The sequence below is a fragment of the Dromaius novaehollandiae genome, chromosome 14 (assembly GCF_036370855.1).
Source record: "Dromaius novaehollandiae isolate bDroNov1 chromosome 14, bDroNov1.hap1, whole genome shotgun sequence".
In the NCBI taxonomy this organism is placed as follows: Eukaryota; Metazoa; Chordata; class Aves; order Casuariiformes; family Dromaiidae; genus Dromaius; species Dromaius novaehollandiae.
Window position 1 is genome coordinate 14,400,321 of NC_088111.1, and position 27,660 is coordinate 14,427,980.

General features: G+C 41.3%; 1 long non-coding RNA gene across 14 annotated transcripts in view; it reads right to left on the reverse strand.

The window, feature by feature from the left end:
- Positions 1-27,660, reverse strand: part of LOC112981110 (uncharacterized) — a 210,614-nt gene that overhangs the window by 150,539 nt on the left and 32,415 nt on the right. For 11 of the 14 annotated variants that reach the window (XR_010391643.1, XR_010391642.1, XR_010391640.1 and 8 more), the window contains exons 3-5: positions 20,960-21,091; positions 19,234-19,323; positions 4,455-4,543 (exon numbers count right to left, since the gene is read on the reverse strand). This is a non-coding gene — a long non-coding RNA (uncharacterized LOC112981110). The remainder of the gene's footprint in view (positions 1-4,454; positions 4,544-19,233; positions 19,324-20,959; positions 21,092-27,660) is intronic. The other 3 variants (XR_010391635.1, XR_010391638.1, XR_010391639.1) reach the window with 3 other exon arrangements.

Genomic DNA, 27,660 nt, shown 5'->3' on the forward strand with positions numbered 1-27,660 from the left:
CTCTTTTAGCAATTTTAAATGTTTCATTGCTATACTCTAGCGTTTTCCTTGCCACTGCCCTCCTTTCTTTACAAAACCTTGCTTGTTGCTAGTGAGTTGGCCCCTTCTTTTCCCATCCATTATTTCTACCGACCTTCTGTAGAGGCCAGTAAGCTTCCCAGCAAATTGTATTGATTTTGTTTGGGCACTGCCCACCCTTTTCAAAATCTACATAATAACTAGAGCAAGAAGCAGCTCTGTCAGCAGTAGTTAAGCTCTAGCTAATTCTCTGAAGTCTAGAAATGTACAAGCTTCAGTGGAAGTTTTCCCATTATTTGGGTCAGTGATAAAGTGTACGTGGATTCTCCAGAATCAAACAAGATCAAAGTCTGCGCCATCATTTTCTCATCTTAGGCAAGAGGAGGGATTTTATTGTTCACCTATTGTCATAAAGCTTGCAGGAACTATATCTCTGAGCCCCCCCTCTATCCAATATTGTTGAAATTGGCTGACAGCTTCAGAAGCTATCAAGAAGAATGGGCAGGCACACACACAGACCATGATTATACAGGCATCTTTCCCTGTAGGAAATCCAGCTAAAAGGGCCAAAATTTTGACTAAAATGGTCAACATTTTGTCTGTATCTGCAAAGCTAAAGCAATCCAGCCAGCAGCTGCTCTTAAACCACAAATCCAGACTCCCAAGCAATTCACTCCACTGTTTGGTCCGGACTGACACTGGCTGGAGCTCTGTTATTCAGCCCAGCCTGTTCCACCCTCACGTCTCCTTTACCTTGGAAAGCTGCCTGTGCTGTGAGTTTGGCCTCTGTCACGAATCCATACTTTGGACCTAACCTCTTGGAAGTCCAGTATATTTGGGGGTATAGAAAGAGTTCTCATGGGGTTCCACCCCTTTTTATTTGGGAATTATTAACAAGCCCTTCTCTGGGCCTGAGCTGTTTTGTAAAAGTTGCTGTTTACTGTGTGTTCCTTCAAATAAGCTTGCTACACCACAATAACATATCTCTGGCAAGTAAGGCTTCTGATGCTATCACTGCAGGGCTACTTCTCATTTTTGTAACAATCAGTGGTGGAGCAGCAGGAGGTCTGTTCAGACAGCTTGTTCTCAGCACAAACAACAGCTCAGAGGAGGAGAATGGAAAGAGTGAGGAAGAGGGAGAAAGCAAAAAAGAGAGAAAGAGAGGAAGCAAGCAAGCAAGAAAGAAACAGAAAAAAGAGAAAATAGAAAACAGGCTTCTCATTTCTCCTAGATGTTCACAGTCTCTCAGAAAGGATTTTGAAGCACGTTATCCCAGCTGTCCTCTGACACCACAACACAGATGTAGGGATGCCAAACTCCTCTCCCACCAGCGACAGCAGCGCTAAAGGCAGCTATTTCCTAGTGGCCTATGAGAAGTCACAAGGCCATTTTCCCTAACAGTGGAGAAGGATTCTCAGTGATCAGAAAAGAGACATTTCAAAGCAAGAGCAAATCCCATCTCACTTTAATTTTTCATCTAGCTCTCCAAAGTATCTGACAGTAATATTCAAAAACTTGTTTCTCATACTCACAGCATAACAGAGAGCACGCATATCAGGCAGAGTGACAGAAGGGAGTCGAGAGTAAGGAAGGCTTGGACGAAAGTTAAGTAGCTAATTTTCTTGCTTGAGTTTTCCAATCATGAAATTTTACCTACAGCAGAACTGTGCATTTTTGCAGTAATGGCTTGGAGACCCATTGTGAGCTACTGAACCTTGTGAATTACTAAGTAATTGGAAAAAACAATGAAAACAAGGAAAGGATCTGCATCATAAAGCATTCCTGGTTCGTTTATTGAGATGACTGTAGGTTTGGTTTTTTAGGGGAACGCTTTACAATATATTGCCATATTTATGAGGAGATAGTAAAGAAAATAAACAAATGATGAAGTCCTAATAAAGGGAGGTTTCATTTTAAACAAGAAAGACAACATTATTACAGCACTGGATCATGTCTGTGAAGAAATACCACACCACTATGTGTTTGACTTCCTAAGCAGGCAGATTAATGAAGTAAGATTTGGGGCTGTTGCACAAATTCCCACTTAGTCCCCTCTGTCTCACAGAAACCGTCTCCTTGGTCCAAGGCAGACCACAGGTTCCTTGCAGCAGTTATCTGCATGGGCTGGAAACCTTCAGCGCAACCACTCTTGACCTTCTGAGATTAACTGGCATCCTTCCTCCTCTCCAGCATCCCCTGGCCACTCTGCCCTGAGGTACTCCCTTAGGCTTGCTAAGCCCAGAGACAGCAGAGAAGCCACCACCTAATAACAACACCATTCAGCAGTCATGCAGCCCATGGAAGACACCTGGCTTACAAAACAATCTCTAGAGAAGCTGGAAGTCACACTAAGGGTGTGGAGTGGCACTGAAAGGAATTTGTGCAGGAAGGTTCATCTCAGTTTGCAAGGGGCAGGTATGAGTTAGGCACAGGAAACAGTATGAATCAGGATCGAGGGAGGAAGGCTGATGTCAGCACCACGAGCAGCACAGAATGACTAGAGGAAAGCACAATGTGCAGGGAGGGAAGGCGACCCGTAGGAGTTTGCCAAGGGAGGAAAGTGAGATGACGTATACCAGATGGGGTCAGTAGCCACAGCATCAGTAACATGATGGTTCAGCCCTAAAGGTACTTTTACAGCCTTTGATCTCTTGCTATTTGGACCTGGGCTATTGGGATCTAACCAGGCACTAAATAAGGCCATCAGGCTCAAATGATGCCAGCACCTACATAGAGTCAATGGCAAGACTAAGGTCAGCATTTGGGAAGAACTTAGGGACTGCAAAGGAACTCTATCGTGGTTCACCCCTCAGCAGACCTATCATCAGTACCAGCAGCCACTGTGCTCACTACTTCTCCATGCTATGCACATATGAAGGGTAATAAACCTAAGGGTTGCCAGAATTGCCTCTGTCTCTCCTGAGAGCTGGGTGCCACTGAGGAGGCATGATGCCGAGTAACTCAGAGAAGACAAAATCCTCTGCTATAGCACTGGCAGACCTCAAAATGAGCACAGATCTTGTGAATGCCTAGCAATGGGCAGAGTTTGACCCACCAGATCCCTGTTCTAGGACTGTGGGGCTAAATGGAACAGGTTGTACCGTGAGGCGCATGTTTTACAAATATTGAGCTCATTCACAAGCCTCAGGTCCATTTTAGAAAATGGACAAAGTTGCCCTTTCCTTTGTCATTTCTCTCTACTTCCAGCTGTAATACCAATATTCATCCTTCACACACTCAGTAACAAAGAAGGAACAAGTACAAGATGATAAAAATGTTTATCTCCCCCCCACACTATTTTTTTTCTGTGGATTTGCTACAGATGTACTAGGTAGTGATGGATGAGTTTAATCCTTGCCCTTTCGCTAAGGTCTGTTGATTATTTACTGGTGTTCTTGCAGTTTGCTGATCTATATCTACAAAGGGAATTCTGTAATATGTGATGCCTGCATTAATGGGATTTGAGGCCTGTGTAAATCATCCAGCCCTGATACTCATTGTTGAGTACATATTTTTGAGGCAGATAAGTGTCCACAATGCCTTTGAAAATCCCACATGGTGCTTTTCAACCTTTTTGGTTTTTTAAACCCTTCTGTGAGGATACTCCCTCCTTTTCTCCTCCCCTCTAAAATTGTAAATGCTTTTGGCATTTGAAGAAGTTAAATCCTTCTAAGGCTCTTGCTGTTGATCTGTCTTGGGTTATGGTTCAGCTGCCTGAATTTTAAATCTTTATGTTATTTGTGTTGTTGCTGCATTGGTGTATGTATTTGTGTTATTGCTGCATTGCTCCCACAAGTTTATAACATTGAAGATGTGCTCATTTTTCCTACTAAATTTTCCTTTTATTATAGAATTATACATATAAAAGGAGATTAAATATTTTTAGAGATATACTTTTCCCAGACTTATTAAATCAGCACTATTAATATTTGGACCCAATCCTGGTGCATAAATCATCTGAGGCAAACAGTCATTCTCAACCTTGCTGTGCAAATATGGAAGGCTGACCTTTAAAACAATACTACAGTAATCACATTTTACATTTACAGAGCTCTACTTATCCCAAAGGATCCTATAGCACTCACACAACCATGAGATATACAGACTGGCTGCTGGAAAGCAGGCATCTCCATAGCAGAGATGTGAGCTAGCTGGTGTGCAGCACACTGCACAGCAGAAAGACAAAGCAAGATCTCAGGCAGGGAAACCAGCACAACCTGAAAGATGCCTCTGAATTTTTGATTCAATCTGAGCAGAAATTCATTTGTTAAGGTTTCATTCTTTGAAACACAAGGGGGACGAAGACAGAAGATAAGAGGTGAAAGCCAGAGTCACGCATGTCAGAAGAAACCACCCCCACTTTCCCAGGTGGAGGCAGGGAACCCCAGGGAAAGAAGTCAGGAGGCAAGTCTTTGAATCTCAGCATAGCCACTAACCTTGGGTCACTGTGGGCACCTCCTGCAGCCCTCCTGAAAACATGCTCAGACAGTCACCAGCTTCATGACACAAGGAGGTCTCACAATAGCTGCAGGTGCAAAAGAGAAATCAGCTTGGCAGGTAGGCACAGCTATACTACAAGTTATGTTAGTCCCCAGGAAACACTTGTGCACCCAAAAGTTTGTCTATTCTTTCTAAATGTAACAATAAAAGATATTACCGCTTCCTACACATCTTACTCCAAACAGAAATTAACTAAAATTGAGTGATAGGAGATCTGGTTTTCCTACAACATCAGGTTTGGCACCTGACTCACAAAATGGCAATAAACTTTGGGGGGAGAAAAAAAAAAGGGGGGGGAGGGGGAGCAGTTTCTGTCAGATGGAGACAACTCTGGATCAGGACTCAATGATTCTGGGAGGCAGCATGTCCACCAGCACAGGCATAAAGTCCTAAACCGGTCTCTGCTATGCTCTTGCAAGGTGTAGAGTTGGACAGACTTCTTGACTGTCTTTTCCTCTCCTCACAAGACTAGTGGCAATGCAGGAGCAAGCCTTCGAGATTTGCTTAACTGGACCTCAGAGAGCAAAATGGAGATAGTTACCCCTGTGACCATTATTACACAGACAATTATTTCTGTGAAAGCTGCTTTATCATTTTATGACTTATTTCTGTTTAAATAAAGTTTGAATGAAGATGACTTTGGAAATGAGAAGAAATAATGGGAGAAGATCTCTTCTCATTTCCAATTAAGTTATTTAGCTTCTAAAAAAGTCCACTGAACCTTCAGAGACTTCTCATTTCCACAGAGAAGGCATTCCCCTTCATGCAGAGGCATAACGGATGCTGGAAGGGTAAGAAAACATCTTTCCCAAACACCCACTACAAGAATTTACTCAAGACATCCACTCAATATAAAGCAAATGAAGGATTTCCATGTTTATGCTGGGAGTGTATCTGAGGGAAAACACAGTGAGAAACTCTCATCATAAAAGCAGGCTCTGTTGGCATTCTGAAGTGGGAGAGTGTCATTGCAATAAACCCATCTTTTAGGAAGCCCCATGCAGCATGGGTATTGTATGAAAGTACAAACAGAAGTAACCTTAATTAGGACTGCATTGTAAAACCATAGAAACGAATGATGAATAGCACTTTCTCCTTAAGAACTGCCATTACAATCCATGAGACTGTAAACACAGTAACATCTAACACAATCTGAATGTGCATGTCCCCTATGAACACAGACCTCTTTATCTCTGCCCATGATCTAGCTACTATCTAGTTGCTCTAGCTACTCAAACCCATTTAAAATACAGTTGACAAAACCATTGCACAGATTAGGCTATAGCAGGTTCCAAATGACTTAAAAGTTACCCATGCTGGAGAAAAGACGTCATATAAGTAGCTTTGGATGCAGTTGGAGTGGAATATATATCAATATATAAATATCATACACATAACAATTTGATTTGGTGTGACAGGAAAATCTAGCCCTTGGAATGGAAGATTATAAGCGAAAATATGGCAAAGCAGGAAATATCATGGAACATCTCCCTAATATTAAAAACTATTTGAGGGTTGTTATTTTCACAGATCTAGGCTCTTAACACAAAACGCTATGTTTTTCTACCCCGAGAGAGTAACGTGGCTGTACTAGCAGGGCATAACTTTTTAAAGAGGACATCAGGAGCAGGAATACATTGATTTGCACCAAACTAACATTAACAGTACATATCCTGACTACTCAGTGAATATAAGAAGAAAATAAATGAGACTCAGACTTTTCAAGTAGCAATGGAAAGGCTATTTGGCTTGACTGTCTTTTGAACATTTATACATAGAGCTTTATTCATGTGAACTGACAGAACCACCACTGGAATAAATATATATATATACCTGTATGTATATACACATATAGAAAATTTTGCAAGACCTCAATCTATTTATCCCAGCACTGATAAATTCATGTACATTGGAGAAAGGGGGTATTTCTGACTTATGTCTATTAATCATAAATACGCTACTCGGATGTTCAGAGGTCTTCATTTTTCAGCACTGATTCCCAAAAGTGGATTTTTTTCACTCACCTCAACCAAAAGAAACTAGCTCAAAATCCCCATGGCATATTTTCCAGGAGCACAAAGTATGAAACCATTTGAGAAGGCTTTCAACCCCACTCCCCAGCTGCTTGCTGAGCACAGCTCTATTTCTGTTATCTCCCAGCCACAGCCTAAGCTGCTGATGTGGTCCTCCCACCTGCAGTGCAGGGAGCAGCAGCTTCTGAAGCAGCTGCTGGTTTATAAAGGTGGAGAAGGACTTTTAGCCTGGTCTGTTATGCAAACAAGATCACAAATGCTTCTCGGTGTATAGGGAGGGGAATTTTTGAGCACATTTTCTGATTTAAACCACACTTCATAAAATATTTTATGAAATATATAAAATATTTTTATTTTTGAGATAATGAGTTCTTGTAAGCTTCAAGAGAAGAGGCATCTGTGTAGAGAAGGGAAACCCTTTTAGTTTCATTCTTCAAACACAATCACTTGTAAATTTTTTAGCCCTGACATTCATCCATACCACTTCAGCTAAAACACCATCTTTTAGGCTGAACTACCACAAAAGACGCTTGCACGCATCAGAAGTGCCAATAACCGCTGTTTGGTAAGACAAGATCACACCTGCTGTCAGGATGCACAGCTAAATAACACGGCAGCAGCCTTCATTTACCACACAAGATGCTGGTGCTTTTCAAAGAGGTGATAGCCAAATGCATACAGATGATAGCAAAGCACCGTTGAGGGAATAGTTCTCAGCAATGACTAATACTCGGTAATAACAACCATGAAATGAAAGCAGTGTTAACTTTTATTAAATAATTTTCCACTGCCTCCACACTGTACATTAACACGTGCACGTTAACATGTGCAGCAGAGAGCTTAGCTAAATTATCAGTTGATAAAGTAATGTTGGAAGCTATTACAAAATGGATCAGCAGTAATGAAATTGAAAGCCCATGACTGTTTTTAGAAAAGTTGTTTTTTAGAGGGGGAGGAGGGGAGAGAAAGAGAGTCCTAGTTAGTGGCCAGCAACACCTATAACTATCAGCCTCCTCCATTTCCTCCACCTCTGCAGACTGTCTTGTCTGCAGAGCTACTTACTGTGTCTTGGGGGCTGAAAGGCTGTGAGGATCTCATCTATGTCTCACTGCAGTCAAACCAGAGTCCTCCCAGCCCTCATTACATTTGTGGCTTCCAGCCCGGAGAAGTAGGGGCTCACTGCTTATTTGGCTGGTAGTGCTTCAGCAGGAAGGCACACCTGACAGGTTGAAAAGTGCTTCCCTAACACACGGTACAGAAGAAAAATTTGTAGCATAAGTGCATGTATTTCACAGCAAAATCCATTTATTACAGATATAAAGCAACTATTGGGAATCCTATGGTGTAAGGATGTTAACACACAGCCGGCTCCAAGAGGAGGAGAACATGCCAGCATCATTTGTTACAGTCCTTGGTTCTCAGCTCAAATTGCAAAGACTCCAAAGATCCTAATTTCCCTTTCCAGTCAAGAAGGGAACTGTCACAACTATGCATGACAGACATAGAATTTGTTTTGTAAAAGTACCTTTCAAATGCGGCCTTTTTTCAGGACAACCCAACACCTTGTGGTTTGGGCTCTCCAGATGCCTTCATCCACAGGCAAATATTTGGCTATCATGTCCCTGCTGAACATGGCCCTGTTGACTTCTTGTGACACATACAATTTTCAAAACACAAGCTCTAGGGACTCTGGCTGTGCTTTCATGGCATACCGCTGTGCTAGCAATTTTTCTTAAGGACTCTCCCTCCTTCCTCTTCATACCTGGATGCTAGCTGTGGGCATCTGAGTAAACAACAGAGAAAAATAAAATGCAAGAAGATGAGCAGCAATGCACAACAAGGCCCACACAACAGGGCCTCTTCTTGCAGCTGTGCAACCATTGAGGTAGATGCTGGACAGCAACAGAGAAAAAGAGCCATAAGATGAAGTCACACAAGAATTAAAGGGTGAGAAGGATGTACTTGGACTACTTACAAGGAAAGAGAGAAAAGAATGAAAACATTCACGTTAAACAGCTAAGGAATTATTACAGGATGACTCAATTATGTTAACACCTTCTCTTCATCTGAGGAATCAAGGAGGGTCACACTATTTCTGCCAATGTTTGAGCATGTACTAGGGAAGGTGCTATCTGAATATTGTTCTGCATAAAAGTCAGTGTAGACAAACTGTGACTGTAAATGCAGTAAGGTATAAAAAGTGAGGGTGCTATACACTTAAAGATTCATAGTAGAGACATAAATTAGAGGAATGCAGACAACAAAGAAAATATAAATAACCGTGTATAGAAAGAGATAAATTTTAAAAAGTAAATTAAATAAATTTAAAAAGGATAAATTAAAACTGTCCTCAAACAAAAAGCATCAGTTACATGAGGTGGTTGGGTTAGAATCCATTTTGTTTTTACCTCTTTCTCTTTCTGTTGGATTACAAAGGATTATGAATTATTGCTGCTGACATTGTATTCTTGGTATGCTACAGTGCTAAATAAATATGACACAGGAAATGCAAACTATATAATATACTCCCACTTGTCTATATACCACTACTCTGTACTCCCACTTGTCTCCTACTCCCACTTGTCTGTCTATTGTTCCCTCTTATAAATGTTCCCCAAAGTTCCTCATAAAATGCCAGCGTCTACTGCAGCAAGACAAGAATATTGCCCCGCACAGCCAGCACGTCAGAGGACCTGTGTGACCCAGAGAGGTGAATAGCAGAGAGTTCTGCCAGTAAAGACGGAAAAAAACAAAGGCAACACAGTGCAGATGAGGGGGCCCACTCATTTTTCTCCTTTCTTGTTGGGGCCAGTAGTGATACCTTCTGACATACTGTAACTCCCCCTGTTTAGTCATCTCAGAGCTAATTATACTTCTGCTCTTTAGTTTCTTTTATCCATTATTCTGATGAGAAACTGAAAGAGTTCAGTCTAGCAAGATATTCAAAGTGAAAACATCTTGTTCATGAGCTATAATTATCAGCCTAGAGAGATCTCTGCGATTACAAAATTTGAGGGGGAAGGTGGGGAAATCAGGACCAGGTGCCATGTCTGAAAAGTGAAGTAAGCCACATTCACACTGAAAACAAAATCTAACCTTCACACAACTAAACGCTGGGCAGGTTACTCAGCGATGCTGCGGATTTATCAGCAGCTGGAGTCTTCAAATTAGAAAGCACAGTGTTCAAACACAAGCTATTGGACTGCATGTAGGAAACACTGGCTGAAATGTGTGGTCTATTATCCAGAAGGTCAGACAAGACAGGATTCTGACTTCTGGTTTTAAAGCCTTTAAACTGTTAACAGGGATTCCCCACCAAAGCTCCTATCCTAACTGAAGCCTCAGCAGTTGGCTTAATACAAAATTGCATGAAAACAAAGGAATTTACCACCTGAAAAGAGAAATGACAAAGGCTACCCAGAGACACTACAAAATATATACTGCTTTAAATACAGGCATATTTGCATATGAAGTGCCAATTACCTTTTTTTAGCTGCTCAGCTTCATCATTAATAACTGATCTAACATCACTTTTATGCCATGGTAAATAAAAAGAAAGATGAGAAGTGAACTCCAGACACTGCAGCTGGGAGGAAATGACAGTCTCTGCATCGCGGGGTTTCTTGCCCTTCCTATTTTTAACTTAGTGGGTCTGAACTCCCAAGTCTCATTCTGAGTATGCTGCACACAGAAGCTCTGTCAGAAGCAACAGTTTACACATATTTTCATGGTGAAAGAATGAAAAAAAAATGTACATATATATATATACACGCATACACACACACACACACACATATATAACACCAAAGCAAGGAGTTTAAGTATTGTTTCCTGGAATTTATCCTATCATGACCATCAGCATGTGGTACGCCACAAAGGTGAGAAGTCCAATTCTACCATAAGACTTTCTGCACCAAACTAGCTGCTTCCCTGCCCATTTCTCATCCTGGGGACAGATCATCCAGTTAGGAGTCAGTAAATTTTTGAAGTCATATGTAGGGACTGTGCACAGCAGGATATGCACTCGTGCTCCTCTCCTGGACCACAGGAGATTAGTGAGTAGAAAGTATCTGGAGAGGAAAGATAAATCCAGTCATGGGAACATATCTTCCCTCTGTAGGCAAAGACCCAACTGTTGTGACTGAGATGCAGCCCCAGGTGACTTCCCTGCCCTCCACATGGCGATGATGGATCATTCTGCAGCCTCACTTCGCTCTCTTGTACACTTGCCTTGTTTGAGCTGTCATGTGAGCCAAGATTGTGCTTCATGTAATTATGGGGCAGATTGTCTCTCCTGTGATACTCACAGTACAAACACAGTAATTGGTACACAACGATGAAGCAGTGAAGGCGTTAACCAGCACTGGTACCCTACAGAAAGCAGCAGCTGCTGTAAATGCATTTCCCCATGCCAGATCTGGGGATGCCTTCAAGGTGTTAAGAACATTTGTAACCCTTCTTCATATCTAATAATTACTTCGAAGTACAAAAACATAATCAGCTTACAGAACAGATCTGTCTTGGTCTATTTATGCGACATGTTGTTTTGCTGCCAGTTACTGTGCCTGAACTGTCAAAGCAAATTTTCTTCCCCATTCAAGTATGGATGTGCAGTGAATGGCATGTTTGTGCCGAGGCATTACTTAGGCAGGCCAGGAGGTCTCTGTGATGCCTTCACGTCTTCAAGGACTTCTTTATTTTGGCTACAATTTGTCTATCCTATAAATACTCAAAACTGGACTCACTTTCCAGACACATTGATTGTTGGGGAATCATTAACAAACACAATAGACACATAATGCACATAGGCTAGTGCAGACCCTTCCAGTTGCAGCATGAGGACAGACTGTTTGAAAAATTGCTTAGTTTTATTAAGACATCTCTCATTCCGTTCAACTCCAAAGCATAATGGCTTCCTCTCCAAATCTCATATAGTTGGTGCCATCCTGTTCCCAATCACCATCACCATCTGACCTGAACACTTCACAGAAAGTTAAAATGTGCAGTTCTTCTGGATATTTGCACTGAACGAGCATTGGTCCTGCTAACACTGACTGCCTCCTTTTAGCCCTATGTTCCAAAATGTATGCACTAAATCCAAGCTGTGAATATCACTTCAGTCCCCATAATACGAATCATCTGTGTTACTTCTTGCTTATTCCTTCTTCTCAAAGCCTTCCTTCTTGCCTTTGAGCAGGGAGGGGTCCAGAGCAGCCTCAGTTTCTGGCCTGTCACCTCTACTAAACAGCCAGTGCAAAAGCAGCTGAAAGATTGCCCAGCACAAGTGACAAGAAAATGCAAGCAAGATTGTTATGTCTTCTGGGGGGATGGCCACAGAAGCAAAGATGTTCCACAATGATTGCTGAATTGTAGACTGAAGATCTTTGCCTGGAAGGAATTGATAAAATTCCACCTCTTCACTACCCAGATTGTTGCAGCAGCCAAACCAAGGTGCAGCTTCTAAAACCAGGATGTACCTTCTTTGAATAAATTGAGAAAAAGGATGCAGAGAGTCGCCCAATGGGTAATACACCACCATTGCTGCTGGTAACTTTCAGTTTTGTTGGGGTTGGTTTCATTAGAGTTTACAAACAGAAATGTCTGGGTAGATATGGAAGCAGAGACAGAAGATGGATTATTTTGGCTTGATGCTGTACTAAATAGTTGATCCTCATTTCACATATTCAACAGAAAATTCCCAAATCATCAAGTAACTTAATGTTTTCCCAAAAGAATTATTGTGCCAGAGCAACATGCCACCACTCAGTCCTGGAAACTTCCTCAGGCTTACCACAGATGTTGGATATACGATTTGCCACCAGCATGAATTATCAGAGCAACCTTCATTCAAAATATAGAACTGCATAATTACAATTGATTTTTTTCTGTCAAGTTTTACATTTGCAACAGTTTCTTTAGGTTTCTTGTTTCAGGGGAATCTGCAAAAGCCAGGCCAGACTTAGTTCTGCTACAGATTAATCCTCCTGCATAGAGGAGGTTTGGGTTATTAATGGCTGAGGTTCAAATGAAGTATAGATTCTATAGGTTTGTTTTGTAAAAACACCCAAAGTTTGGATTTTCAAGTATTTAAGTATTGTTTCCTGGAATTTAGCCTATCATGGCCATCAGCATGTGGTAGACTGGAGAATCCATGGAAACATTAGTCATTACTAGACGCACAAGTTCAGTGCAAAACTTGATTTCATGACATATTAAAGCTCAGTTAAATGTCTATGTTTATTTGGAAACATCAAGTCTGAACTCTGAAGTTTTGAAAAAAATCAGGAGCAAAGACTGTTTATGACCACTCGATCTGTAATGCTGCTTATGCTCAATAGTATGAAATCTACTGTTCAGAGATCCAGTCTGGTCCTGGCAGACCTCTGTCCTGGTCTTGGTTTGGTTCTTAAGAGATCTAAGAAAGAAGAAACTGAAAGTGCAGATAGTCAAAAAGGTTTTGCTTTTTGTGGGGGACAAAAGCAGGATTTAGAAGGATTCTACAAATTGGCTCTGTCTTCACTCTGGGAGATCTTAAGTCTATGTTTTTTTCTGCACTTTGTCTGACTGAAATTTAAATTAGTTAATTTATTAATTTAGCCAAAACTCAGACAAAATTAGGTACTCTGAATTGCTATCTCTCTCCTTTTCCAAGCAGCTATCTTTCTTGAGTATATAGAGAACTTGCAGTACCTAAATTTGATGACATATTAAAGTTCAGATAAACGCTCTCCTGTACAGAAGGGATATAAATTTGTATGTAGCCCTAAAGAGGCCACTTTTTGTTTATTTTTTGTTTGAAGTGTTGAATGTTCCAGTGGCTTCACTTGAAATAGTGAGTGTTCAGCAACATCCCTCTTCCCAGTGTCACCCAAAGTTTATCTTTCCAAACCACGCAGCACATCTCTAATCAAGCTGCATCTTGGCTTTAGTCCTAGGTTTATATCTTTCTGTCACTTTGTTCATAGGTTTATAAGAGGCCAAAGCCCTTTGTCCTTCACATCTTCTCTCGCTGAAAATAGATCTATTTAAAGTCAAAAAAGACTGATGAAGCTTCTCATGCATGACTAAAAGATTTGAGGTAATTTCATAAAATCAGTGGCAGAATGTTTCCCATAGTGGTTTATGCTCAGCTGCCAAGTGGTTACTCATGCAGATTAGCTGTCTAATAAGTGTTTCAAGGGATGCACTCAATAGCCCTTCAGATCATTTTATTAAAAGTTATAATGATGTCTCTGGTTAAATTCAATTCATGCTGTGGAGGCTATTAGGTTAATCAAAATGTAAGGGAGCCCACCATCTACTCTTAATTAATAAATTACATGTTGCTGTGTAATCAGCAAGTTTCCATCAAAATTAAAAATAAGTACTGGTGTCACAATAAGTCACAATTTTCAAATGAGGATCATATAGCAATGGAAGCAAACGAAGCCTATATTTCCAGGCATAAATGTGACTATTTCTGCAACTCTGTAATAAGGTGGCCTTGAGCTCATGTAAAAGCTTTAGAACAGTAAGGTCTCACTGTTTCAGAAAGTATTTAAAAGCGTGTTTAAAATTAATCACACATTTCAGTCCCATTAAAACGAATGGTCTTTAAGCATATCCTTAAAGCTAAGTACACACACCACTAGTTTTCTGATTAGAATCAATTGAAAAAAACTCTTATTTCACTGAACAGGGTCTAAGCTACTAAGGAAAGCAGTACAATGGGTAATGGAATTCAGAGTCCCCTGCTCTGTACATAGCCTTTTGTGCATACCCAGTTCCAACCCAAATCTTTGCATAATCCTGCCACTGCCTGTTCAAGTGTCTGCTTTTGTTCACATCAGTCACTTCATTAACCTGAAGACAGCTGCTACCCTGTGTAAAGTGAATGACATATCTGTAGGCTGGAGACTAGTATTTATATTACATTCAGTGACTCACAGGGAAAAGACAGTAAAATTAAACACTCTCTCTTACAATGGCTTCATTTCCTTGACTCACAATTTTAAGACAGGGCTGTGCATCAACCGTTTGTTGCTGCTGCTCCTCTTGTTCAAGAATAACTCAGTAAAAGTCTCTAAAGTGACTGTATTTTTTTAAGAAAATTCAAGTGCATTATACAGTTACAGTAGAAGTGTGGGATTATGAATTTCTTTACACTAAGCCACAGAACCAAATCAGACTCACAAGGGGACACCTGTAGTACCTCCATTTTTGTTGAAGAGCTGGATCTTGCTGTGACTTAATTTTAGATTCTCAACATATTTGTTCAATATGAAGCAAAACCCCGACACGCATAATGTGATAAAACTCCTGCACTATGAATCCTTGCCCCTTAGCTTATTGGGCCTTATAACTCTCTGACCCTAACCTGGAAAGGTCCTGCACCACAGAAGAATTTTTGCTATTGTATGAATCTATTGCACAGAATTCCCATTTACCTCAATGGGGACTTAGGCACACAAAAGATATGCTTACAGGCTTTGCTGAATGAAAAAAAATCCAGGTTTTCAAAAAAATTAAAAAATCCTGCTTGAAAAAATTTAAATTGGTTTGAAAAGCTAAAAAGACTCTAGGTCTTGATACTGGAAAGTATTTAATCTTGTGTCAAAATTAAAGCAGACAAACTTTACAATTGATTTTAGGGCCATATCTTTAGATACATCTTCAAAGTTAGGCACATATTTAATTATCTTCTTCAGTCATGATCTAAAATTATTAGCGCTCTCTGATGTCTTAGGAAACTTGAAAACTCATCAACTATTCTGGAATAAAACACTATTTTTTTTTCCCGCCAGGTTTAAAGAAATTGAAGAGGGATACCAACTCTACATTCAAATCAGACTCTAAGGATTAGGCAAAGGTAGCTATTATCTCTCTATACAAAGCATGTTCCTAACAAAGGAGATTTAAAGAAAAAAAAAGTTCCATTTCAATAACATTTTATGAGAACACGAAAAACAGTAAAATTTTATCTCGGGGATCTTATGCAACATCACACCCCTAGCTGCATGCTTCACATTGATTGGCTTTACAGTATTCTTTTTAAAGTAATCATTCTTTTAAAAATGCTAGATTTGCAAGCTTACGTTCTTATCTCACTGCTTTTTAAAAACTAATTCTGTTTAAGAGATGTCAGTGCTTTCTGGTACTCTAGATCAAGTAATGTAAAATACATGTTTATTGGCCTGGTTTTAAAAGTGCTGAAAATCAGCAATTCTCAATGTTTTTAATTTCATTTGTGAAAACAATGTCTTTTTAATTTAAGCCAACAGCAAAGCTCCATATTACTTTATAGTTTAATACAAGGACTTATATCTGATAGCGACTGTGTGATTTTATTGTTGGGAAGCCCTCTGGACGATACTGATTATTCATAAGCTTGTAGTGTTTAAATCCAACTCATTAAAAAACTCGAGCAAAAACACACTGCCAGGTACTGTCAGGTACAAATTAAAACGTCAGCTCCAAAGACAGTGTTGCGTATTACCCAATACTCAATATTGTTTTCAAGGCCTACCACTAGGACACATATTAGGAGACACAATGATGGGATAAACTTGAAATGGTGTCCCATGACGGTGCCACAAGTAAGTGTTAAACCAAGAGAAAAATACTTACTGTTGTTAGATTTAGGAATTTTTTCAGTCAGTCCCATAATTCCGGGTACACTGTTTCACTTTTGTGCGAAAAATTTGAGTTTGAGGAAAGGACAGAGCAAGTACAGATGTTTGATTTCTTACCAGACAAAATGTTGTAATTCCTGTCTCCAATATGGAAAAACAAAAACGAAAGTTGGGAATGGCAATTTAGGGTGCAGAGAAGCTCTGAAGCTGTCCCGGAGCGGCCCAAGGCCTCGGCGGGGCCCAGCGCGGCATCAGCTCCCTGCGGTGGCAGCCGCCAGCCTCAGCCCTGCCGGAGAGGGTCCCGTCACCCCCTTCTGTTAATGGTGCCACCTCTCCGCCCTTCCCAATGCCACTCTGCTCTTACGAAATCGCGTCAGGAGCTTTCTCGGAGAGAAATGGCCAGCTCCGGGCCTCGGCAGCCCCCGAGGCAGCGGCTGTGAAATGGCGCCCAAGGTGGCGCGGGGCCTGGCGTTGGGGCCTTGAGGTCCGCCCGAGCACGTCAAACATGGCCAGACCTCGTCGCCCGTCCCTGCGGACACAGGATGGAGGACAGCGGCGGGGAGAGCGGAGACATCCTCGGCCTGAAGGGAGGCGCTGAGGGAAGCGGCGGGGTGGCAGACCTCGGCGCGGCACTCGCCCACCATGCAGCAGACCGGGGACCAGGACGGGGATGCCGCGTGGCCGCCAGCCCCGGGGAGCGAGGGGCAGGCTGCTGCCATCGCCGAGGCCCCCGCGGCGGCTCTCCCTCAGGGCCGGCACGAGGCACCTCGGGGCGACCTGCCGCGCCACGCCGTGTCTGCCCCTGCGGCCTCCCCTGCGCAGCCTGGACGTGTGGCCGCCCGACAAGAGGTGTTTTCCCCCGCTATCTTGCTTCTGGCTGAAGCCATGTTCCTTTTCTGTCAGCACAGCTTAGCAAACAAGCCTTAATGGCCAGCACTGGGCAGGAAAAAACAACCTACAGCGTGCGATAAACGTGTGTGGGGAACTAGAGAGCTTCGTTCCCCTCACGCTGCTCTTCAGCAAACAAAGCTGGCTGAGCTATAAGGATTCTTTTTTTTTTTTAACCTAACCGAGTATGAGTAAAACATCCCCTAGGTCTAAGGACACATAAAGAAAGTGGCATTTTAATTAAAAGCACTATCTGCACTGCACTGAAGTAAATGAGTCCAGAAACCTTTCCCCTCCCTGGACCACCCGGGGCAGGAACACTCACTTTCCGCTCCGAAGCCTGGCGGATGCCGAGCCTTTCCGCGAAACCACGGCAAGCCGAGGAGCGCGTGCGGCAGGACTTCCCCGCGGGTGCCCAGCCTCGCTCAGCAGGGCCAGCGCTGCCCCGGGCGCTGCGGGACGGCCTCCCCAGGAGCAGGGCACTCGTCACCAGCCTGAAAGTGCCTTCTCAGGCAGCGCGGCTCCAAAGGAGAGGCGAGCAGCCGCGGGCCAGGAAAGGGGGCTGTATCCCCAGCTCTGCGATTTATTTGTGTTACCCTTAGCCACATCAGACAGGACAAATAAGTTTCTTTGACCTTTCACAGTTATTGCACCCCGCAAGGAAGATAACTATGGCACAAGGACGTTACACTTTATGGACACAATCTAGTTCCCTAATAAATCAATGGCAAAACCCTTGATGACTTCGGCAGAAGCAGAGAGAGGACCCCGAATGCTGCAGCTTTGTCTCTCCTGAGCTTCGCTGAGCACGCATGAACCGTGCCTGACCAGCAGCCCGAGGGTGCAGACCTGCGCTAATTCCCAAAGCAGCAGGTAACAGGCAGTGCCACCCTCGCCACACAGGTCTGCCCCGAGAGCCTCTTTCAGGAAACCTTTTTCCCGTGCAGGACCCAAATACACGTATTTTACTCCTCAGATTCTTCTCTTAGGAACCATTGATCCTGTAAACCTTGTAGCTCTGTACGTATTTATCCACATAACTATAAGCCTTTGAATGGCTTATACTGCAGTCCCACTGCAGTCAATAAACTACTCAAATGTTTGGTATTATGGAAGTACTTAAAATCACTGTCTTTGTTGAACCTGCCAACTAGGAGATCAATTAATGTTTATAGCGGCAATGGACTGATATTTCCTGACTTCAAAGTACTTCATCTTCACTGTCTAAACTGTGTCATTAGACATATATAAATGCAGACCAGGCTTAAAAAATCCAGAGTAAATGTATATTTGGGGAGGGGGGCAGCTAGAGCATATACCAAGTTTCAACTGGTTGTTGATCTCCCTGCCGGGTACCCTTCCAATGTGGGGGGGGGAAATCACAAACACAGTGGCTGTTCCTTACCCTCACAACGAGCTTTGTGATCCAGGTCTTTGCCAAGTCAGTGCAACCGTTTCTCTTGACGCTCATTGGTTTGGGAGCAGGCCCAAAATGCATTTATATAATGCAGAAAGTTGGGTTCAGTTCCATATGGTTTTATGTCTGCCGTAAAATTCCTCCGCTCATGGTCAAAGGCTTTCATTACCCTTGCTACTAACACACACTGATCTTTCTCTTATCAAGCAATTGTCAGCATTTATCTAATCCTGTCTGTCAGTACTGTCACAGAGAGGGCATACATAAGAAATTAAGAGTATTTTGTCTAATCTATTGACCAGAATTTTAGATTTGTCTTTTGGTACAAACACGGTTTAAACAAGAGTATATGTCATTATTATCTTTACCTGATTTAGGAAGAACAGTAGTAGATGATAATTCCTTCACTGTTTTGGCAATTAAAACTGGTCAAAAGATTTAAAACAAAGGTTTCTTTCCAATAAAAACAGTTTTATTAAAATTAGGGCTTCATGTGTCACACATGCAATTTTCAATATTCCTATTTTGTAAAAAGGTACATGCTTTTTAAAAACATGTAAAAATTTTGGCAAAAAAGATTACTGAAATATAATCAACATTCAACTTAAAACAAAAAAGGAAGTTTCCAAACCCTGAAATTTGGAATGGTTTCCATGTGGCACAAAAACAGGTTCACACTTTTGAGCTCATACCCCATCAATACTGTTAGGCAACCATCACCCCACGGTCTCGGAAGACCAGAAGACAGCAAGGCTATCATGCTTACCTGCATTTGCCAGTTGTCTAGGTGCTGGTAGATCCACTGAATCCAGCCACACACCCCTTAGATACCCAATGCATGGCTCTGCAATCCCTTCTTGAAAAAATATTGTAAAACCATGGAGACATCAGTAAACCTTAGTTTTCTCTCTGTTAAAACTTCTCCTGTTCCTTTTGCTATGTCCATGTTTCAGTTTTCTCTAGGAATATCTATTAATCTTGACAGCCTGATAGCCTGCGGGGTAGCTGCCAGTTTGATCTTCCTTGCTGTAGACCTGTTTGTTAGACTACCTTTGGAATATGTTGTTTAGTTCTCTGGGGAGTGTAAATATCCTTGAGAATATTTTTCCCACAAAACTTTCTGCTGGCAGGTCAAACTTGTGTCATTTCTTCATTTCCTGGATTCTCTATCACATACCTCAAGAGTGCTCATTTACATCAACCCACACTCCAGCTCTAGTAATTAGAGGGATGGTATGGGATCAGAGAGGTTTCGATTGCTCTTAAAAAAATAAAAAGAACTTTCCCTTAGCAGCTTTTGAAGTCAGGAAAGGTATTTTCTTTCTCCTCTCTTGGAAACCTGCCATTTTTTTCTTTCATGGGGTGAAAAAGAACATACATTCCTGAACTGTTCTCCCTGTTTCAGAACAGGTGATCAATCCTTTCTTGAAAAACTTTAAGTTCAAAGGTAAATTGGTATGGAAATGATATCTGCAGATACTTTCTTGGAGCTGGGAATTCCTGCTGCTAATCCTAGAAAAGTCCGTACAGGATTTATTAAAGGACAGTGAGTGTTAGCTCATTCAAGACAGAATGCAAGTATTTTGCATGTTCTGCAAGAAGACTGTAGAAGTTGATGTAATCTTTACAAAGAGGTTAATTACAAAGCTTTTGAACATGTATTATTTACTACAAACTGTAAAAAGCCCACCTTTCACTCAAACAGCATTTTAGTCCAAAGATTAATGTTTCTCCTATTTCAATTTTGCAGCTGAATAAACTTAGATGTGGAGAGGGGAAGTGATGGATCCCACCCCCATTCTCAGTGAAAGGTTTTGCCCTCTGCTCCCACCCCACCACACTTCATCCCAGGTGCTCCTGCTAGATGGATGAACTTGAAGGGAAGCAGTGCTGCTCCAGTGGAGCCAGCCGGGAGGTGGGCTCTGTGGGCACAGTGGGTACTTCTCAATGCCAAGAACAGCCTTGGCTTTCACTGAAACTTCTCAGGCCAGCTTGATTTCACTGCAGCATTCCCACAAGGCCTGCCAAAGACCTCTGACAGGCACTCTGCAGAGCTTATATATGACAAATTTCAGAGATCAGATTTTGGGACAGCTGAGCAGACTGACAAGAGGAGCTTTAATAATTCAGCTGACTGATCTGATCAGGCAAAACTCCATTCTTTTCTTTCTTCCTGTTTTCTGCTTACACCACTTCAGTGTGGCAGGATTTTATGGGAAAGGGATTTGTTTGGTTTTGTTTCTTGTCAAAACAATCTTTATGAGCTGTTGAATATGCTGCTTTTCTTTGTTGTTACACTGATATCTATTGACAAGACTACAGTAGATCAGCTGCAAGGAGCTCAGCCAACTCGAACACAAGATGCCTGTGTTCTATAAAGGGAATGACAGAAAGTTGTGTGTCCTGCATCCACTCCCCCACTGCTGTGGGCAACTGACGTTTCTATCCTTAGAAAGGTCAAATGCCTCATAACAAGAACATAACAAACTTACCACCACGCTCGGCAGAACACAGCCTCAGCTCCATAATTCACTTTGCAAACTTCATGGTAAGAATGTAAATCTGCTGTCCTAAGGGAGCCACAGGCACCGTGAAAAAGTCAAGTAGTCTTTTTCTTTCTTCTCCTGTCATTGCAAGGACAAAACCCCACACCAACAAAATTAATTTATTCCTCTGATGAAGGCAATAACCAGAAGAGAAAAAATGATAGGAAAAACAAATATGACCTTATGATATTTATAACATACTGATAAGAATACAAAATGGCAACAAGTCCTATTTTTAATAGTCGTCATCCTGCTCTTGTTGGCCTTGACTTATTTCTTTATTCTCCTGTATTAGAGTCACTATTCAAAGGTCCAGAAAACAGAAGAGAGCAATCAGAACAGGAACAAATGGGACAATGCCTATGATGATCTACGTTTCAAGACGTTATGGTTCCCCACCTACACTGAAAACATTTGATTCATTGTATTTAATTGAGGACACATGAAATATGTCTCCCTCCAGCTTCTCTTGCATCTTGTCTGATAACATGGATTTAACAAGATCACTCGGTACCATTAAGTTCAGTAGGCTGAATTTTTGTTGTCCTCAGACTTAGCCCAGGAAGCCTGCTCATATAGTTTAAGAACAAAAGGGAGAGTACACATGATTTCTCTTCACCTATTGCACACCTCCTTAATACAGAGTTACACTCAAAATGGGATGTTATGCCACAATCTGGCTGGCCACAGAGCAGCAGCTCTACAGTGCTTTAACCTTTAAGAATATTTTTAAAATCCCCTCCCCTTAGGATGGTGGAATCTAGAAACTAGTCATGATATTCAGTATCAGGGTATTTGATAACGAGTACTCAGCATCAGTGGAAGGAGACGCAGGGACACAATCTGAACATATGATAAAAAAACTAATTTTAGGAACTAGAAAAAATTTGCTGAAAGCTTCCTTATAGTAAAGGCAGTGATTCTCAGGAATCCTTTGACTAAATGACTCCCAGCATGCCACTAAACTTACCACAGATGTAAATAAAGGGTATCAATCTGCAGAAAAATCTGAGCATGCAGATGGACTGTAGGACTCAGAAAAGACAGTTGTTCAGCAGTAACTCATTGCAGCTTCCTGGCTCAGCTCGCACTCCTCCGTAACAGTTGGAACAAGAAACTGGGCAACTATCTAAAAACACCACAATTACATATGCCTCCTTTTTTAAGAAAATACCCTTCTAGGGCTCTGCACACATCTTCCTCTTAGGGAGACAAAGTCTGTGGTTAAACAAGTACAGTTTTCATTCTACATCAGTGTGCTTAAAACTAACCCTGATCGATTCTGCCGAGGACACCAAATCTGCAAGTGAAAAAAAAGAGGAGGAGGAAGGACAGGACCAAAATGCAAGTAAACAGACAAGGTGCAAATAGAACTCGCACACTCATAGAAACATGGACAGTGGAAAGCCTCCATGAAGTCTATATACGATTAGCTTCATAGTCTTACACTGCAAATCAACAGCATAGAGAAAACTAGCATTTCCTTCTATTCAGAAGGATTTTAAAAAGTCTTGAGTTAGGTTAGTAAAATGTGGTCAAATAAAGCAGGAAAAAAATTTTAATTACTCAGAAGAAAACCCCAACAACTAATAACCATCAGGAATAAAACATCAGCCAGTGTAATCTCATTTCCACCACCCTCATTAGCTAAAGACACTGGTAGATCAAACCCAATTTCAATCTTCTAGAAATAAATATATATAATTTTTAGCCTCGTTTCCCAAGACAGCGAAGTCAATGTACTTGGGCTGCCTGCCTGCCTGTTTGTGCACTCTGACCACCTTTGGGACTGCTGGCTAATTTCAACTTAATTTAATGAATAAATAGTGGTTTCAGAGATGTTAAAATCATAGCAGTTTTGTGAAAAAATCTCTGGATAGGAAAGACCAAAATGAATGCCCCTGGCTTTGAAAGGCAGTAGCAATGCAACATCTATTCACCTTGTTTTACAGAGTGCAGCTGGACAATCAGCACAAGCCTACTCCATGGTCCATCCACACTCTCCTATCTCTAGATAACCACAGTGTGTGTTGTCTTTTGCCCAGGTGGTAAGCCAAAATAGGTGGATAGTTGATACGAAAGACTCCTCTGCCGGGGCACAGGGCTGTGGGAGAGATATGGAAGATTATGAGGCGAAATAGAGAGGACTTGGGCATACTGCATGGAGGAGTCAAAGAAACTTCAGTAGGTAACTAAAGAATGTTGCAACGATGTAACGAAAAATAAATAAATCCAGAAGAAGCAGGCCTCGTTAATACTACTGCTCCTGGAAGGACTTACTACTTTTAGGAATAGCTCCCGGGACTTACTCGTCCCAGCACCTTTTGCTACACCAATGCCCATGCAACCACTCTCAAGCAAACAAACTTCAACACAGGAGATTCAGTCGTTGGAGCTGATAGGGTTCCTCAGCCTGATGTTCTGGCTAAAACTGTATGCTGTTTGGCAATTTCTGTACTGTATCTAGAATATGGATATATTTAAGCAAAGCAAGTTACACCAAGACTCTATTTTTACTCCTAATCCAGAAGGCAGTAGCCACTCAGCAGATCTGCAATAACAGGAAGCCAGAAATGGAATTCAAGAGCAGGAATGATTTCCCTGGAATGACAGGCACAGGCAGGGGAAGGAGTTGGCTACTTTTAAAAAACACCCTTCCTTAAGAGCTAACCTCAAAGCCAAGCAGAATGAACACTCATTCCTTTGTTCACAAAACAGATTAAAAAGAAATTCTGCCAAGGAACTGACATCACTTCCTCCTGTGTGCTTGCAGTTGTATTTCAAATGCTTTTCCTTTACCCCTTCTTTTCTTAAATTAGATTTTGCTTATGACTCCTGCTGGTTTAATAGTTTGCTGCATGCTTGTTATGTTCAATGTACAGAAGACAAATTGCCTAACACAGAGACTTATTTAATTGCATCTGTCTTAGAGAACTTAAGTATATTATGTAATAAAAGAAACACAATAAAATAATCTTTAGAGATACAAGGATAGCATAGCTAACATGACAATGATATAAGTAAAAGCTTTGCAAGTATGAGTAACCATTGTGTAAGCCTGTAATGAGCTTCACTTTATTAAAGTTAATAGATGATAAGATGGATGGAGACACTGGTGGAGAGAAGATTCAGAAGAAAGAAATTATCTGGGGCTTTTCCTGGACAGAGGACAGAAATTAGGACAGGACTTAGTCACAAAACAGCCAGTAGGTGTAGTTGTGAACTTATATAAGATAACTCATAATTATAGTATGTTTATTTATCCTAAATAGATCAGATTAATATTAATACTAACCAATTATCTAGATGCCAAAAACCTTCTTTGAAAATTCCCTCAAATTATCCCTGAATTCCCATAAGCTGGGAAGGACTGTCCTCCCTAAAAATCTCACCTGCAGGCAGTGTTCTCTGAACTAAAATCTTAGTTTCACAATTAAATATGTATTGTATCACACTTATTTCCTATTCCCTTGTTACTGCCATAACAATACATTACATACTTGCCTAGTGTAATAAATGAACTTCACAACTCTTACTTGTACTGTGTCACTATTTAGTCTTACATACTCCATTTAAAACCTTTAAATTCCCCTCCTTTATTACTGTGGAAGCATAATTTCTTTGGGAAGGTTCCCCTGAACTCTCTGGTGTCTCAGCATATGTCTGAAGATCAACAGACACAAGTCCTTATCAAAGACTAAAGAGAAACTACATCTGAGCTTAGATAAAAACTTCAGTTTATCTGTTGATGGATCAGCCTTACAGCATCCATCAGCTCTCCTTCCAGTTCAAAGGACGGGAAGTGCGGCTGTTCTTCATGTTGCTTTTTTAATCTATGCAAGTAAGTTTTCCCAGATACAGCCATATTTTACTACTGAAAATCTCTAGTAGGAAGATAAAAGAGTACTATGACTGCACTTCTTACAAAAAGTCTAGAAACAACATGATATGTGAAAGTGGGAAAAGCAAGCGGAGGTATTGATTTGTTCCTGGGAGACCAGGATCTAGCTAGTTTTGTAAGACACTGTCATCAAAACAACTAAGTGATAGTGGGAGTAACTCACTCACTGGTATCACTGCCTGCCCTGGGAGAAGCTTGAGGTACTTCACACATTCAATAAAAATATAGGAAGCTTTCCCCAAATGTGTTCAAACACTAATAAGGCTGTTCTGAGGAAGCACTAGAGGACAGATACAGTAAGAGCACTCCCAATCAAATATGTTTCATAACTTCATGCTGTCAGTAGTGACAATAGGGGCCATTGGACTTAACTTGATATTAGCATGAAAAAATTGCAACTGATTACCAGCCATCAACAGACAACCAACGTTTATTCATTGCCCCAAATCCACTTAAGAAAAAAAATTATTACTCCTAATCCAAAGGAAGATTAACATGTTCTTCACTTTAATAATGTACAATTAACCTTTTAGAGGTGTCAGGATAGGTCAGCTGTCGATATCTTATTAAATCCAAATTAAGTGCAGAATCTCACTTCAGAAGTTTGAGGAACAGAGTTAAATACTCTAAAATCTAACACCTGTACTTGCACTTTTAACTCTAGCCTTTATTAACATCCCTTATACCAGCTTTTAGGCAGTGTTTGGATCATATTACCACACTGCTGTAAAGGGCATAAGCCTTCATAATGCACCTTTCTCTTTAGAAAATCATGCAGTTTGAATCATGCCCTGAGATGCGCACACAGAGCTACCCGTGTTCAGCAAGACCGGGGTATCTGCCCAGAGCAGATTGCCCCTTACAGGGTGAGCGGACGCGGACGGCCAGTGTACAATGCGCGTTTGGAGTGAGATTTCTCTGTTCTGAACTCGCATATCCCAGGGCGAGTAAATGGAATTAGCGTAGACTCTCACTACAAGGAGAAACTGCAGCACAGCCTGGAAATAAGTGACAGTGATCTAGATGAAGAGGTTTCAAGATTAAAAAACAACCACTTGAAAAATCTTACTCTGCAAGATTTTCATTCTGAAACAACCTCTGGGACCACACAAGTACCCAACAAATATAATTTTACTAGTCGTCTTACAGATTTCAGTGGGAAGCTTCACAGCTGAAAAGGAAAATGGTAGCATAACTCTTGAATTTTGAGCCAGCTAAGTCATATCACTTATAGGAATAACAAAATCTTAGTATTAGCTCTACAACAGTTTCTAGATACCCAACAGAGCCACTTAGGCCATAGAAAGTCTGAACATCAATGGCAGCTCAGTTGTCACCTTTTATACCTCAAAAATATCAGACTCTCTGAGTAAGCGGTCAGTCCTGTAGTAATCAAAGGGACTTAGATTTTACTTATTTAAGGGACCGTTGAACAACTCCCAGAATGGAAGAGCACATGCTAACTTAATACTTCCATAAGTCTGAGCTCCCCAGCGCAAATGGGAATATTTGGTGATCAAGCATTTGCAAAAAGATCTGTGCACCACTTATTTTCAGTTATTCAGATCTCCTGCCACTGTCTGTCCCACTGTTTCCATTGCTTGCTCCGATATTTGTGAAACAGCCCAGTGACTTGCTCAGTAACTTCCATACCCAGGAGAAGTCATGTTATCCTTTATCTCCAGCTCCTGGAGCTCCTGTGCAGGGCGGTGGGACCAGCTCCAGCAGCGAGGCCTGGTCCAGCCCTGCCACCATAGGGAGCCCCTTTTGCCCCCAGGCCTTGCTGTGCCCTGACAGATTTTACCATGATACCGTGAAAATGGGTCAGAAAAGGATTTATTCATCAAAGTGAGCTGTGCCAGTTTTCCTTGTAATGGCAATTTCATGATGTCATGGGAAATTCTTTCTCAAGGCTTTGAAGAAGTAAATGCAGAAGTGATAAAATTTGGTTACTTTCGATAAACTCAGGAATACAGAGCACCAGAAAAGCACAGGAAACTGATGTGCATCATATGCAAATATAGCCTTGATAGTGCGCTATGTTAAAGTCTCATTGACCAGGGTTTATTAAGAAAAATAATGTGTACTGAGGAGAGTTACACACAGCAATATCATAACGCGCTCTTATTTTACAGTGAGATCACAGTGAGGTTCATAGTTACTATCAATAAATGCAAGCATCATAAAGGACTTAATAAGCTTATTTATCCTCACGCTTCTGTAAGGTAAGTAAGCGAGTTTCTATAAGTGCACTCGCAGATACAGCAGCTATGACCTGAATGTGTCCCACTTCACCCAGGTAAGAGCTAGACAGCTGGGAAAGCTGTCACGCAACGCAAACATCTTAGCACTGAGAGCAAATATTGCCAGTGATTGCAGATGTATGCTAAAAAGCATCCAGGGCACAGATAAACATCATCGCACCACAGACACACTCATCATCTTCACTTCCTACTGCAAGATATTTTGCAGTTTTATTAAATATACAGAAATACAGTAGAATGTCCTGGATTTCATGCTTCTTCCTAACCAGTTGGTCACAGCACATTTTACATTGCTACTAACGTTTACACAATAAGTATAGTGCAACAGTGTTCCGTTTGCAAAACTCTAAGGACAAAAATAGGTTACGACTTAAAATAAACATGTGCCACATTGAAATTCTATGTAATGTGCCTCTGACCAAGAACCAGTTAATAAGTCATGAGATGTCACGGTTCTATTTTTAGTAATAAGTTATGAATTT